Source organism: Phaseolus vulgaris, chromosome 6 (assembly GCF_000499845.2).
Source record: "Phaseolus vulgaris cultivar G19833 chromosome 6, P. vulgaris v2.0, whole genome shotgun sequence".
NCBI lineage: Eukaryota > Viridiplantae > Streptophyta > Magnoliopsida > Fabales > Fabaceae > Phaseolus > Phaseolus vulgaris.
Window position 1 is genome coordinate 12,679,606 of NC_023754.2, and position 17,163 is coordinate 12,696,768.

The 17,163-nt window shown below is 33.4% G+C and overlaps 1 pseudogene; it reads right to left on the reverse strand.

The window, feature by feature from the left end:
• Window positions 1–15,122: 15,122 nt before the first annotated feature.
• LOC137833774 (small nucleolar RNA R71) lies at window positions 15,123–15,228 on the reverse strand (annotated as a pseudogene).
• Between the last annotated feature and the right edge of the window lie 1,935 nt (window positions 15,229–17,163).

The window sequence follows — 17,163 nt, forward strand, 5'->3', positions numbered from 1 at the left end:
TCATCTTTCTTATTAAAATCGTCATTAAATCGTTTTGATATGTTCAAGATAATACTTCCTTCTGAATTGTCTTATAATTTAGAAGAATCTAGCATGTAGTGCATCAATAGATTGTTTGATAAGATAATCTAGGTTTGATTCTTCAAAGACTGTCTGATGAGATCTTCTATAGTGAGCATGTGTCATGTGATCGTATAATGTGACTATTGGATTGTCTGAAAATCTAAAGACAATGAATTCGTATATCAAACTTATATTATAGATCTTTTGACTCTTTGGGGATGTCTTGATAAACTGTCTAATATGTTCATATTCAACAGAAACATTTAACACTTATAACATTGTTTGATCATCTGGTAAGTTTAAGCAACTTAGAATGTCTAGAGTGTCTTTAACTAAATTTATACACTTAGTAGCTTTGTTAGACATTTTAACATACCTTATCGTGTTTGGTATCATCGAAACATATAGACTTTTGTGTTGCAAGATTGTTTGATGGGTGATATATAGTATAGTTGGTCATAGGCCGCCTAACAATTTAAAAATCTTTCCATTTTTTATGATGACAAAATTATAAATTTAAATAACATAAAAACATTAATAGGTATATTAGAGATATTTTGCATAATATATAATTAATTTTAGTTTTAGATATCACATAGAAACACATGTGCAATTAAGTTCATATAAGAAAGTAAAAACGGTTCTCCCCCAAAACTTTAGTTCCAAAACTTTTCTATTTTCTCTCCCTTTTTGACATCACCAAAAAGAGTTCACAAAAAAAAAATCATCATTGTTGCAAAGGGGGTTGAGGTGGTTGTTTTAAGGATGAGTAAGGTACAAAGTTTACCTTAAGCCGAATAAATATCTCATAACGAATTCTGAATAAAAAAAAAAAAGATGTAGCAAGTTGTTCAAGCTTCTGATTTTGTCTTTCTTCCCTATCTCTTAGCATTGTTATACATGTTGGCAAATCGTCCATAAGGTTTGGTGATCGTTTAGCAAAATCATCATACTTAGACAATACAAAAAAAGCCGCTTCAAAATCCGTTTATTTTTTGTACTAACATACTCACTGATTTGGTAGATCACAATTTGAGTTATATAGTCTAAGGGGTATGTACGCATGTGATCCATGTACTAGATCATTTACCTGTCATATTTGTGTTGAGATAGTCATCCATATCATCTAATGATATGATTTATGTTGTAGATGTTTATTTTGACATGTCAGAAACACCAGCGTCATCACTCAATAAAATATTGATGAGATCATAACAATTGTTTCTAAAATTGACCTAGTTAAGTTGTAGGTAGCTGACTTTTTTGAACCACTACCATCTATTCTCTAGTCAATATTGAGGGAGCTAGAATTACTCTTAAAAACTGAAAACTCGTTCAGTTTGTAGTGCTTGATTAATCATGTTCTGAACTTTGTTGAGAAGCTTCAATACAATCTTTTCTGAACCACCACCATCCATTGTCCAACCAATACTAAGGGAGCTAGAATTACTCTTAAAAACTGAAAACTTGTTCAGTTTGTAGTGCTTGATTAATCATGTTATGGACTTTGTTGATCAGTTTTCAATACAATCTTGTAGTTTCTATTGATGCTTGTTTAGGAATTGAGTTAGATGGACCAGGAGAAGCATCTTCTATTTCAAAACTTATATCATCTACCTCCTCGGTTTTTATACTTGATTTAACATTGAGAATATATTTCTAAACAGCATTCACTTTAGCATTTTTTCTCTAACAAAGACTTGGCTTTTTCAAAGGAAGTTTGGTACAAATCAAAATAACTAAAAATTCCATGCGGTAAAGATTGTACCAGTTTCCAAAAGGCAAAACCAGATTCTTGGAGAAACATCATTGTAAGATCAACTGATGAATAAGTATGAGAAAGCCTTACAAGAGAAAATTCATGAGCCACATGGAACTTATACTTAGTATGAGAATTTTCTTGTTCGAGACCATGAGATGAAAAAAACACTTTAAGTGCCTTGCTAAATTATCTTCCCAAGCATAAATGGCTTCATATACATTCAAAGGTCGAAGGAACCCGTGTTCCTTGTTGAACACATAGCTTCAATATGGGGGTTGCTTTAGGAACTTCTTTAGGTCTTTAAGTTAAAAAGGAGTAGACACTTTATGCATTCTAAAGTTTAAGACATGAAGGCAAGGACAAATCATGTCTAGTTGAATCTTGAACTTAATGACGAGAGACGTGTTCATGGATGGAGGGATAAAAAATAAATGATTCTTCACAAATGGATAAATCACTATGTTACCAATATTTCACAAATCCACAGTACTACACATTAATAAATCATCTTTATATGATGAGAGTGATTTGATGGTCTGGTCCATTAGCCATAAAGTGTCATCAGATCTTCCATTCTTAATTAACCTAGAGATAACAAGATAAGGATGGATAGGTTGGTAACCTAGTGAGATCAAAAGAATGTGCTAATAGCATAGTTTCTCTTCAAAGTAGTTTCCAACTTTAGATGCTCTCGGGAGATCGTCTAATCGTTCTTTAGCAAAACTTTCCGAACTTCAACGTGTGGTAACTCTAGAATTCGTGCAAATATCTCTCATGGGAATGTTGATAATCTCTAGGGGTATAAATATTTCAATATATTTTTTAGAGGATCAATCGAACTTCAAACAAATGAGCAGTAGACGCTTCAGACATTTCTCCTCTTTAACATTCTATGAGATGTAGTATTTTCCTTCTTATAGATATATCAAATAATTCTTCTTTATCATGCTTATCCCTAGTAATTGATGGATTGTCTAATGATCCATCTTTCTGTAGAACAAGATGTTTTGTTGTCTCCAAATCCAAGAGGAAAGCTTGAAGACCTTGCTGTTGGGTGTGTGTGTGTGTTGTCTAGTTGTTTGAAACTTGTTAATTCACTCCTTAAGATGATCCAAGTTCATTTGAATCTTTAACCTTTTGAAAAGATGTGTTTTCTAAAAAGTTGTCAAAATTTCATCAGGTTGTTTGAAACAACAGGTTGTTTTACCTTAGCAGTTTTTGAAAAACTTGACTTTGCTGTCAAGTCAATTCAACCGATTGTTTTGACAAAACAATCAATTGAATGCATAGTGGATTACCAGTGGTTTCTGGGGACTGGATGTAGATCTTTGTGTAAGAGTGAACCAGTATAAATCTGTTTGTGTGATTCTCTCTTTCCCTGATCTCACATATATTTGTTTTAAGTTGTTTTTATTAACTGCTGATAAAAACAACTGATTGTTTCGACAAAACAACCGATTGTTTTTATGATATCATCTTAAAACAGTTTTTGGTATTTGTTTCCTTGATGCTTTTCTCTGTAATTCAGCATTGATTTTCATTATACCTTCAAATTTTGCGAAAATCCCTCTTAAACAATTCACCCCCCTCTCGTTTAAGGCCATATAATCTAACAATTGGTATCAGAGCTAAGTTCTTGAAAGTTATTCAAGTTTTCGATCCTAAATCTTTTTTCTATGGCTGAAAAACTACCTTTTGGGGAGGGTGCCTCAATTAACAGGCCACCTCTGTTTTGTGGACTGAATTATCAATTATGGAAGGTTAGAATGAAATTCTTTGTTGAATCTATAAATAGAAAAATCTGGAATGTTATTACAAATAGCTATCTCATGCCTATATCTGAAAATGTTTCTTTTGAAAGAGAACATTTTGATTGTGTAGCTATGAACATCATTGTATCTGCACTTGATTCTAATGAATTGTTCAAGGTTTCAGAATATAGTTCTGCCAAAGAAATGTGGAATACCCTTGAAGAGTGTCACAAGAATCCAAGGAGTGCCTTGATGGACAAAGAAGAATCTTCTGCTGAATCTTTCTCTTCAGAATCCAAAAAGAAGGTTTGTCTCATGACAAAAGAAGAATTTGGATCAAGTCAAGTTGTTGGGAACAAAAACTATCAATACTCAAGTGATGAGAGTGAAGAGGAAATATTTAGGCTGCTGTTTAAGAAATTCAACAAGTTCCTAAAGAAGAGAAACAACAAAATTGACTCATTCAACATGTATGATAACAAGAAACCTACTGAGTTTAACACTAACAAATATACATGCTTTGGAAGTGGTGAACAGGGTCATATTAAAACTGAATGTCCCAACAAAAAGAGGAAAAACTTCAAGAAGCATGAGAAGAAAGGAAAATCAATAAGAGCTTATAATGATGACTCATCAAGCTTCTCTTCAAGTGATGAAGAAGAAGCAAATTTATGTCAAATGACAAGACAAGAAAGTGACACAAGCAGTGTAAGTTCAAGCTCTTCCATTAATGTTGAAAATTATAGCCAACTTCTTGAGGCCTTCAATGAGACTCATGAAGAAGTTAATAGGTTGGCCCTTTTAAATAAACGGTTGAAAGGTTTAAACAACTCGTTGGAAAATAGAGTCAAGATCTTGGAAGAAGAGTTGAACAATTCAAAAACTGATTTTGAAAATTTGGAAATGATTTACCAAAACTCTTCTTGTAAGTGTGTTGATTCAAGTTCTTGTGAAAATTGTGAATCTCTTCAAAAGAAGGTTCACTATCTTTTAAAAACCATGGACAAGTTTTCCAAAGGCCAATCCAATCTTGAAACTGTTCTTGCTTCTCAAAAATATGTTTTTAGCAAGGTTGGGTTGGGGTTTAATCCAAAAAACAATAACATATCTGTTTCAAAACCCTTTTCAAGTTTCTTTGAAAAACAACCTGTTGTTTTATTGAAACAACCAGTTGAAATTTGTCATTACTGCATGAAAATGGGCCACACTATTTGATATGATTCCAATAACATGATAGAGATATTATATGAACATGTTATGGATTCAACAAGAGTTGGAATATGATTAGGCACTTTTTAAGAGTTGGATCAATGTTCTTAACATTCAAGAATTCACCAAAACTCAAGTAACAAAGCCAAACTCACTTAGAAACCCATAATATGGCAAATGAACCGATTAGAACAAGAGAAAATACAATTGAACCAATTAAAACACAAAGAAACTCAACCAAATCCACAAGAACAACAAACTAAGAGAAACTATCGAACAAAAGCACAAAACAAGCAAGTTCTACCGATTAAAATGACTAGAAACATCAAAGACATGTTTTAGGAATTGTTTTGGAATGGAAATGGATGAAGAAGATGAAAAGAACTAGGAAACTTATGTGGTTATAGCTCTTAGAGATGTGCACGCCACTTGAAGGATGAAAGGCTTCAAGATGAGTGTAGTTGCCGCCACTTGAGAGTCTAAGAATGCACTCAAGATAAGACTAGAAGAGAAGAAGACTAAGTCTCTCTCAATTCACTCACCAATTTGGGAGAGGTTCTTTACTCAAAAATCAATTCTATTATTTCAAAGACCCAAGCCCTCCTTTTATAGGGAGTAGGACCGGTCATCAAATACAAAGAAGCTTACAAGAGAAGCTTTCTAAAGGTAGCCTATAACTTTTCCACTTTTAGCGCCTAAAATGGAGAGTGAAGAGGCACCTTCTAGACTTTTCCTAAATCTAACGCCTATAGATGCTATACACAAGAGGTGTCTTAGGTTTCCCTCTTTAGCACCTTACTAAACACTACTCTATGTATTTTAAATTTTATACAAAAGAAACTACAAAAAGAGAAAACATTTGAAGTCTACTTCCTAACTCCTTAGCTTCGCTCCTTGTAATCCTTTGAGGTAAAAAGGATGATGAGCTAATATGTCTTTGAGCATCTTCAACTTCAACCTCATTCTCTTCTTCTTCTTGATCTCCATCACTATTAGATTCTGCAGAGTAAGAAGGTTTTATGTTCCTAAAGGTATTTTGAAATGGGTTCCTAAGGTTTCTAAGGTTCCTAAGGTTCCTACTAACATCATTGGACCCAAATTCATAAGGGGACCAAATCTTGCTTCTTAATCTTTTCTTGTAGGTATCCTTGGCAGCCAAGAATAACTTTTGGACTTAGAGTGACTTCTAAAGGGAAAACCATCAAAAGCAAAGTTTGTCTTTGTGCCTGTACTTTCAATTGTGTATGTCTTGCAAGGTTCTTTGAATGTCAAGAGACATCCTTGGCACATGCATAGTGTTGATCAAAAGAGAAACTTCAAAGAGAGTATGTGTGTTTTCATTTCTCAATATATGTAAATGTGTCTTGTGACCATATGAACATCTCAAAGTCTTCTTTTTGAGTGAATCTATTGGGGTTCTCTGTGCAAAGGTATGAACAAATTGCATACTTCATTTTCATCAATTTAAAAGATAATTTCTAGTTATGAAAATGTTCTTTTTGCTATCACAGTAAAACAACCGATTTTTTTCCTCTAGCACCTTTGTATAATGCTGCCAATTTTGCTTATGCATGATTAAACCATTCCTCTTTTTCAAATCTTGCTTTTGGACAAATATACATTGAATGTGCCTCAGAATCTGATAAAATAAAAGATTATATCCACTTGTTTTCTTGAAAGCTCTATATCATTCTCTATTCTTGAAATGTCAACATTGTTTTTACTGCTAGTCTACTATATTATCATTCTGATTTCTGCTTTGTACAACCCTTCTCGTTATCTATTTGTGAGAGCAAATAGGGGGAACTATTTATGCTTGATTTGGTTGTATAAGATAGCTTTAAAAACTGATGCATTATGTTGTTGCTTATCTGCACTTGAAAACACTTGATTACTTCAATTTTTCTCATTTTTTCTACTAATGTTGTATATGCAGAAAACTGGTTTGTGTGTGTATTGTTATCTTGGTGCTATACTTGCTTTGTATATGCATCAATTCTATGTTACAGGACCTTTCAAGTACAAGTGTTATGATGAAGAATGATCAAAGTGATGCTTATGGTTCAAGAGCATATACACCTTACTCATATTCTTGACAAGTTAAAATTCATGACCTATGTAAAGGAACTTCAAGAATAAAGAGTTTGATCTGGTGTTGTTGATGGCTTATAACTGTGGAGGAGTCTGTCCATGTGGTGTTTGATGAAATCATTCATAGTGATCAGGGTTCTACAAAGGTTTATACAGAAGAAGATGAGCAGAACATCACCTTGGAGAAGCTAGAATCCTGTCCAGAAAAACAACCGATTGATTCTGCGAAACAACCGGTTGAAATTCTGCAACAGGAAGAGCTGCCAAAGGAATGGAGAATTCCAAGGGATCTTTCAGTGGAGAACATCACTGGATGCAAATGGGTTTTCAGAAACAAGCTGGATGAATCTGGAGTAATTACAAGGAACAAGGTAAAGCTTGTGGCTAAAGGTTATAATCAAGAAGAAGGCATAGATTATGGTGAAACCTTTGCTCCAGTTGCAAGATTAGAAGTTGTAAGGTTGTTGTTGGCCTTTGCTTGTTTGAGTGGATTCAAATTGTTTCAAATGGATGATAAGAGTGCTTTCCTCAATGGAATTATCAATGAGGAAGTCTATGAACAACCACCGGACTTTGAAGATCATCAACATCCTAACCATGTATGCAAGCTGTAAAAGGCCTTGTATGGGCTTAAGCAAGCTCCAAGGTAGTGTGGTATGAGAGGCTTAGTAACTTGCATATGTTCATCCTTTGTAAAGTAAGTTGTATATGTTCATCTTATGCTTTTGGCTTCATAAGACTAAATGAGATTCTAAACATGCTTGAGGTAACGCAAAGGTATGAATGTATTTCATTATGCATTTCCCATCACTTTGAAAAATGATTTGCTTTGAAAAATAACATTTTCTTACTGTCTCAGAAAAACAACCGATTGTTTTACCTCTGACACATTTGAATAAAGCTGTTATGATTTCTTATGCATGATTACAATTGTTTATTTTATTTCATAACCCATTATGAGTCAAATATGCATTCTTTGTGCCTCTAAATTAGATCATAAAGAGATGTATTATTTGTTCTCCTTGAAATTCAAAGCTTGTTATGAATGGCAACCACATTGGTGGTCATGGGGTTGATGAATATTTGTGAATGTATCTTTGGAACGTCTGGAAGGTTTGCTCTTAACAGAAGAGAGAATATTTCTACCTAATCCTCCTCTTGAGTAATCATTTGACCAACTTGAATTGTTGGATGAAGAAAAGATAAGGGGAGAAATTGTGGTCTCCTTGCTGAAATTTCTTGGAGTCTATGATACTTTGATTCTGCTGCTGTCATAGCTCTGATACACCATAAATTTTTGCTGCAATTTTGATATGGTGTTATCTGGTTTTCTCATGGTTTAAATTTTGTTATTGTCATGCTCTTATTCACCATAGTTATGCTGCACACAAGTCTCATTTTGACATTGGTTTTTATGGCTATTTGACTGGTTTTTCTACTTAAAGGCTTATGCAGAAAACTGGTTTTGTGTGCCTTGGTATCCTGCTGGTATACTTTCTTTGTATATGCACAAATTCTGTTTTGCAGGACCTTTCAAGTTCAAAAACAACAACACAAACAAACCAGGGATTTGTCTTCATCAAATATGGGGAGATTGTTGAACAAGATGCTTTGATGTCTCCAAATCCAAGAGGAAAGCTTGAAGACCTTGATGTTGGGTGTGTGTGTGTTGTGTAGTTGTTTGAAACTTGTTATTTCACTCCTTAAGATGATCCAAGTTCATTTGAATCCTTAACCTTTTGAAAAGATGAGTTTTCTAAAATGCTGCTGAATTTTCAACAGGTTGTTTTACTTAGTAGTTTCAACAGGTTGAAATTTCGAAACAACAGGTTGTTTTACCTTAGCAGTTTTTGAAAAAGGTTTTTAAAAGCTTGACTTTGTTGTAAAGTCAATTCAACCGATTGTTTCGACAAAACAATCGATTGTTTTCCTGAAAACCTTAACAGAATTCTGTTAAGCGGTTTTAATATGTTTTAAATGATCCTAACTAACTTGGCTCCTTTATTAAATGCTTTTGACCACTTGGTTGGTCTATATAAAGGTGGTTTTACGCTCCTAATCTTGGAGTAAGAGAAAGAGTATATCCAAACAGTTTTTCCAAGATTTGAAAGAGCTTTGGATCATTCTTAAGTGTGTGGAATAGGATTGGGTTGTAATTCTGAACTGTAAGCTTTGTAATACCCAGGTGTATTCTATTCCATTCTTCCCTGATTACGGTATTTTTGTAGTTGTGTTGCCAAAGAGTGTTGTGTGTTCTTGAGGTGTTCAAGATCAACATTCTTGGTGTGGTTTGCCAAAGGTAGTGTGTTTCTTGAGGGGTTCAATGTCACTTACTTTGGTGTGTGATGTGTGTAATCTGGTTTTGATTGCATAGTGGATTACCAGTGGTTTCTGGGGACTGGATGTAGCTCTTGGTGTAAGAGTGAACCAGTATAAATCTGTTTGTGTGATTCTCTCTTTCTCTAATCTCACATATATATGTTTTAAGTTGTTTTTATTAATTGCTGATAAAAATAATCGATTATTTCGACAAAACAACCGATTGTTTTTCTGATATCATCTTAAAATAGTTTTGGGTATTTGTTTCCTTGATTCTTTTCTCTGTAATTCAGCATTGATTTTTATTATACCTTCAAATTTTGAGAAAATCCCTCTTAAACAATTCACCCCCCTCTCGTTTAAGGCCATATATTCTAACACTTTCTTGGTAGTATTAGGTGGATTATCTATTTTGCTCTCCATTTTCCCTTACGCAAAACCTCCGAGAAGAAGTTTTTGAAACCTATTCTCCACAGGATTTAAAACTTTCAAGGGGCCAAGATGAGGAGGCTCCATATTGACCAATCTATAAGCCATAAAATAGACAAAAGGAAGTTATAAAACTTATACTAGCCTTAGAGTTAATCTCATATGCATTTGTCGAATATTCACTACCGAGAAAATGGGTTGATTCATAATGTATCTCGCTCTTATGATGATTTGTTTATGTTGACGATCGTCTATCTCTAAGAACTCCTTGTAGATACCTTAATGATGGAGCCGACAACTTACAAGGGCAGTGTAAGGGGGTTGTCTACATGAGTATACGACTTACAAAAGCAAACAACTTTAACACATAGCTTCTTATAATTGACCTTCTAACGAACAAGCTCCTTCGAGAAGAAGTTATCACCTAATATCTTCTGTTCAACTTATTAATGATCACCACTTCACCCAAAATCATAGAGACGATAATTTTCCCTTATACCAACCTAGAATTTTTCCTAAATTTCGTTACCAATTATGAGTAGATGGTTTATAATTTAAGAAACTTTGGATATGGCGTTCAAGATCCACACGAAATTTCAAAACCTCTTTTATCAAGCTCTTGCAAAGTATACTCATGTTTCATACAGTAATAGGGCAATAGTAGTATTAAAAGGATTGCAAGTCATATTTTTCTTTCTAAAACGAGAGAGACTAAAACCCTCAGAAAACAAATAATCTTGAACCAAATGCTCAAATAATTTTTAGTCAAATATTCAATTAGAACATAATCAAGTATTCACAAAATCAACAAATATTCACTAATAAAGTATGTAAGTGATAAGTGTCAAATTTCAATAATATTCCATATTAAAATATAGGCACTTATGGGTATTAATTGCTAAAATAAATATAAAATAACCCTAATTAATCATATTATACCTTTTTACATATTTTATGATTTTTAATTTGAATAAGAACGATTTATTCCCAAAATGGAGTTAATTTCAGGTTTTTAGGGAAAAATGGAGATAATTGGGCAAAAAGAAAATAAACAAAGCTAAAAAGAGAAAGTTGGAGTGCATCAACACTCACCATAGCTGCCCAAACTCGCAAAAAGCCAAGATGCCACCACTGGATCTCGCTCAAGCCAGCTCAATCTCACTTGAGTGAGATAGCACCAGAAACATTGGGTTGTTTGGCATTTTACTCGCCTAAGCGAGCTCAATCTCACTTGAGCGGGAGAGTGTTAAGATTGTTGGGCTTTTCGACGTTTTACTCGCCCAGGTGAGCCCAATAATGCCCAAGCAAGAATTCACTTAACCCAAGCCAATTAGGTTAAATAGGGGGCATGAGACATGACCCTAGTGTGAAAGATTGAGAGAAAAACACCATTGAGTGAATTGTATCCCAATTGAAAGGATAGAAGGTGTTAGAAAACCCTAGAGGAGGCAATCGTCAAGGAGGAACATTTTGGATCTTCTTTTCATGCTCTCTCTGCTTTTAGCAATCATCATGTGTGGCTAATTCTACCATTTTGGATTGGGAGTAAAATGCTGAAACTCTTATGTATTGAGGTGATATCTAAACATATATTATGTTCTTGATTGATAATTGGTATTATTGTTTTGTTTGTAATGCTTGGTTTATCATGATCTAAAATCTTAAATTTGACTAGAAAGTACTTCTAAGTTTCTGACCCAAATGATAATGCTTAACATATTTGAATGCTAGGAATAGATGTGAAATGTTAATTCCTATCAATGTCTGATCTTACGGATAAGTTGTTTTTATAGATATGCAAGGAATCGATATTTAGGAAGCATCTTAATAATTTTATATGCGAAGAATCGATATAAATGATTTTTGTACGGGCATCAATATCAATCAAAGAACACAATATTGTCATGTTAATCAAAATATAAAAGAGTGAGAAAGATGAATCTCAATCCATATTTTTCCAATTGAAGCAACAAACTCTTTGACTTATTTTCTTATTAATCTTTACCATCATAACAACACTCAACAAACTTTTATTATTATGTTTTATATTTAGTGAATCTTTTACTTGATTATTCAATTGTTCCTTGTGGGTTCAATATCTGTCCTTAGGGACAAATTATTACTTCTGACAACGTGGTGCACTTATCGTAGAAAAGTCATCAAGTTTTTGGCGCCATCGTAGGGAACAATTGAATTTTTTAGTATTAATTCCTAAATACTGTGAATATTTTCTAACTATTTTTAATTTTCTTGTTTATATTTCTTAACTGCTTATACTTTTGTTTTATTACATATTTGATTCTATTTATTCTATTTTAATTTATTTTAATTTGGATATCTGTTGTTATTTATTTTGTATTAATTTCATATTTATTTTGAATTTATTTGTTTTTATTTTATTTCCAATTTTTTTTTTATAAAAGCTTTCATATTAGGCATTACTATTCAACTTGATATCTCAGCTAGGCTGACACCTCAAGTAACAACGATCATCTATCATCACATGAAAAAAATATTATTAACAAAAAGAAAAAAGAACGGAAATAAGAGAATAATAAATATGGGAGGACTAGACCAAAACTCATGTTAATAAAAATGATACATAGGTAGTGTTAGAATATATGGCCTTAAACAAGAGGGGGGTGAATTGTTTATAAGAGATTTTCGCAAACTTTGAAGGTATAATGAAATTTAATGCTGAATTACAGAGAAAAGAATTAAGGAAACAAATACCCAAAACTGTTTTAAGATGTTATCAGAAAAACAATCGGTTGTTTTGTCGAAATAATCGATTGTTTTTATCATCAATTAATAAAAACAACTTAAAACAGATATATGTGAGATCAGGGAAAGAGAGAATCACACAAACAGATTTATACTGGTTCACTCTTACACCAAGAGCTACATCCAGTCCCCAGAAACCACTAGGTAATTCACTATGCAATCAAAACCAGATTACAAACATCACACACCAAAGTAAGTGACATTGGACCCCTCAAGAAACACACTACCTTTGGCAAACCACACCAAGAATGTTGATCTTGAACACCTCAAGAACATACAACACTCCTTGGCAACACAACTACAGAAATACAGTAATCAAGGAAAAAGGGAATAAAATACACCTGGGTATTACAAAGCTTAAAGTTCAGAATTACAACCCAATCCTATTCCACACACTTAAGAATGATCCAAAGCTCTTTCAAATCTTGGAAAACTGTTTTGATAAACTCTTTCTCTTACATCAAGATTAGGGGCGTAAAAACCACCTTTATATAGACCAACCAAGTGGTCAAAAGCATTTAATAAAGGAGCCAAGTTAGTTAGGATCATTTAAAACATATTAAAACCGCTTAACAGAATTCTGTTAAGGTTTTTAGGAAAACAATCGATTGTTTTGTCAAAACAATCGGTTGAATTGACTTGACAGCAAAGTCAAGCTTTTCAGAACCTTTTTCAAAAACTGCTAAGGTAAAACAACCTGTTGTTTTGAAATTTCAACCTGTTGAAACTACTAAGTAAAACAACTTGTTGTTTCAAACAACTTGTTAAAAATTCAACAGCGTTTTAGAAAACTCATCTTTTCAAAAGGTTAAGGATTCAAATGAACTTGGATCATCTTAAGGAGTGAATTAACAAGTTTCAAACAACTAGACAACACACACACACCCAACAACAAGGTCTTCAAGCTTTCCTCTTGGATTTGGAGACATCAAAGCATCTTGTTCAACAGGTAGACTATACTTATTCATAAAGAATTCTAAGAACAAACTAGATGGAAGCCTATTATACCAATGAAATGATTTTCTATGAAGAAATTCTAAATTAGTCAACTTATCAGCACACACATTCCCTTCACGAAAAATATGAGTAACCCTAAACTTGATTTTCCCACAATAATTAAGACAAGTATTCCATCGATTACAAAGCATCCGCGGAACATTAATCCTAGCAGTAAACGCAACACAAACCAAGGCAAAATCACATTCAAGGCATACATTAGTAAGCCCTATCTTTTGAGCTTCCTCCATAGCATGTATAACTTCATGAAACTCAACAACCATAGTAGTCTGAACTTCAAGAAACAGAAAGAAAGCACCAATAAACTCCATTATACTTCCACGAAAAATACCTCCACAAGTAGCAAGACCAGGATATCCCCTAACAGCCCCATCAATGTCAATTTTAACCCAGTCTGGTGAAGGGAACTCCCATCTAACAGGAAGAGCACGAAGAACTTTACCAGTATCACTATTAATACCAAAAATCTTAATCATGTTGAAATCCAACATATCATTCTTGATTGAAGCTTTAGACGAATTTCCCACTAGACAAGTTAAATCTTTTATTATCGAAATAACTCTAGAAACATCAATTTTATCCTAAAATCTAGCATAATTCCTCATATTCCATATCATCCAAATAGAAAAAGTTATCACAACAAGTTTAATCAATTTAACCAAAGGACTACCATCACTCTTCATAAAAGAAAGAAGATCATCCTTATTAGAGAAATGAGAAGTAAAAAAATTTGTCGAACCCAACTCCAAATATGCAAAGCATTAGAACATTCAAAAAATAAATGTTGAATAGATTCCTCTTGTTTTTCACAAAGCGTACACATAGAACATATATGAAAACCTTTATTCTGAATATGCTGATTTATAGGAAATCGCCCGTGAAAAACTTTCCAGAGTACTAGGGTTTTGGAAAGCGGAATAGAGGAAGACCAAATGAATTTACCCCAACCACAGGGAACTCTTTGTTCCAAGGAAAAAGTTCTAGCCGATTTATTTTGAATTTATTTGTTTTTATTTTATTTTCATATTTAATTAGAATTTATTTTATTCTGTTTATTTTTAAATTTTACAAAGAAAAACAAATATTTTGTTATTACTAGTGAATCCTTGTGTTAACGCTGGATTTAATTGTCTTATATGATATTGAGAGGTCAAATTCCCAAAGACCAATTATTATTTGAAGCAGAGATTGAAAGAGAGTCAAAAGAAACAGAAAGACAAAAACAAAAGAGAAGCAAGGAGACACTAGAGAGGAATCCTCAACCACTTCTTCTTTTCCCACTAATATTTTTCAGAAGGAAAGTAACATGGCAGAAGAGCAAGCACCACGTCTTAGGAGGACACTTGGAGATTATGCCATGTAGCAGGGGTCAAGGCATTTTTCTAGTATTCCAATACCTGCTACCAACAAGGCCTTGGAGATGAAACCTGCTTTCCTTAGTCTCATAAGTACCTACCAATTTACAGCAATGGATCATGAGAATCCATATACACATTTGGCTACATTTTGTGAATTGGTGAGAACAATGGGCTTCCAATCAAGTGATATTGAAAATGTTTATATGCGTTTGTTTCCTTTTCCATTGGCAGGAAAAGCTAAGGAATGGCACAAATCACATCCAAATAAGAGCCTCTCTAGCTGGAAGGATGTAGAGGAAAAATTTCTTCAAAGATTTTTTCCAATCTATCGTTAAATCAAAGCGAAGTCTGAAATCTCGATGTTCAGACAAGGAGCGGATGAATCTTTTTGTGAGACATGAGAGAGATTCAAAATGATACTGAGAAAATGCCCAAATCATGGGTTTGAAGATATTGCTCAACTAAGCATATTTCGTAATGATCTCATATCTAACACTAAGATGCTCCTGGATGTTGCAGTTAGCGGCACAATGACGACTGTTGATGTTGAACAAGTGACAAGGATTATTGATGCATTAACCTTAACTGATTATCAAGCCTAACATGATAGACAAGGTAAGCAAAAGAAATGGTTGTTAGAATTAAATACTTCAGATACACTCTTGGCCCAAAATAAAATTCTGACACAGCAGATTGAGCAATTAACTGCACAAATGGCTAAATTGCCCCAACAATTACATGTTGTCCACTCATCTCAAAGCCATAGTCAACCAATCAGATGTGATTTTTGTGGAGGTGACCATCCTAATGGTCATTATTCTTATCAGAACAATTCATCTGAAGTTGAGGTAAATTACATGGGTAATTAGGGAAGGCAATGTGGCTTCTCCAACAATAACAATTATTCTCAAGGTTGGAGAAGCAATTAAAATCATAACATTTGGGTGGAAACAAGACCATGGTTCATCCAATAAGAAAGGACCTTTCCAACAGCAACAACAACCCAATTATCCTTTTGTTCCTGAAAGGATAAATAAACTTGAAGATTGCTTAGAGAAATTCATGAAGGCTATTATGGCTAGAATTATAGAAACTCAGGTGGGACAGATTGCCAAACAAATAGAAGAGGGATAAGATGGTTAATTTTCAGCCAACACCAAGACCAACCCCAAGAAGCATTACAATAAAATTGTCGTCGAGCGTGGTAACATAACAAGAGAGATGGATGGTAAAAATGTAGGGGGTGAAAAAGAAAAAAATATTTAAAAATAGTGAAAATAATGAGGTGTTTTTGAAAAAGATTTATCATATCCTCATGCCCTTTTTAAAAAAGAGAAGGAAAGGAAATTTTTTGATAACTTGCTCCCTAAAAATTATTTTGCAGGAATGTCGAAGCAAAAGTCAGTTAGAATATATGGCCTTAAACGAGAGGGGGGGTGAATTGTTTAAAGGGGGTTTTTGAAAACTTTTTTAGCTAGAACAAAATCCTTTGTATGAAACTCAATCAGAAATTTAGTTAGCCAAGATATAAAGCACAAAACAATAAAGCAACAGAAAAAGAAAGTATTCAAAACGAATTACACTTGTTTACAGAACAATCTGAAATCAAATACAGATGTAATCATATTCCACTCTCTCTTGAAAAAAACCAAAGTTGAATGTGAATGTTCAAAACTTGAAAGCAATCTTTCACAACTGAAAAACTCAAATATGTTTTTCTTGTTTGTTATAAAACATAAACAAACTATTTATAGCTTTCAAAGATTGGTCAAAGCATTTAATAGATGAGCGTATTCAGTTGAAAATCATTTAAAGCATACTCAACTAACAAAACAAATTTTGTTAGGATTTTCAAACTAACAATCGATTGAAATCACGAAACAATCGATTGTTTTGGTTTGACAACAAGTCAACCAACCAAAACAGTTTTCAACCTTTTCAAAAACACCTAAGAGTAAAACAATCGGTTGTTTCAACAAAACAACAGGTTGTTTTTCACTTAGTTTGAAAAACACTTTAAACTTAAAAGGTTTTAAAAACACTTTAGCTTTAGATTCAACAAAGAGTGGATTACACAAATAAACTACCCAGATCTTATCCTAAACACAGCAGCAACTCCAACCTTGCCATCAAACACTTGGATTTGGATTCTTCAAATCCTTTGATCACTCTTGATCAACAAAGTCTACATATGAGTGAGATATAAGGCCGAGGAGTTGCTTTGAAGGAAGAAGTGTAAAACTGGAAGATGGATGTAGTGCAATGATACAAAAAGGCTTGCCAAAAAAATCCAAGGATCCATGGAGTTTTAACCTTCATATGTCTATAAGTGTTTTATTTCTGGGTAAGGCATTATTGGATTTAAGGGCAAGCATAAATT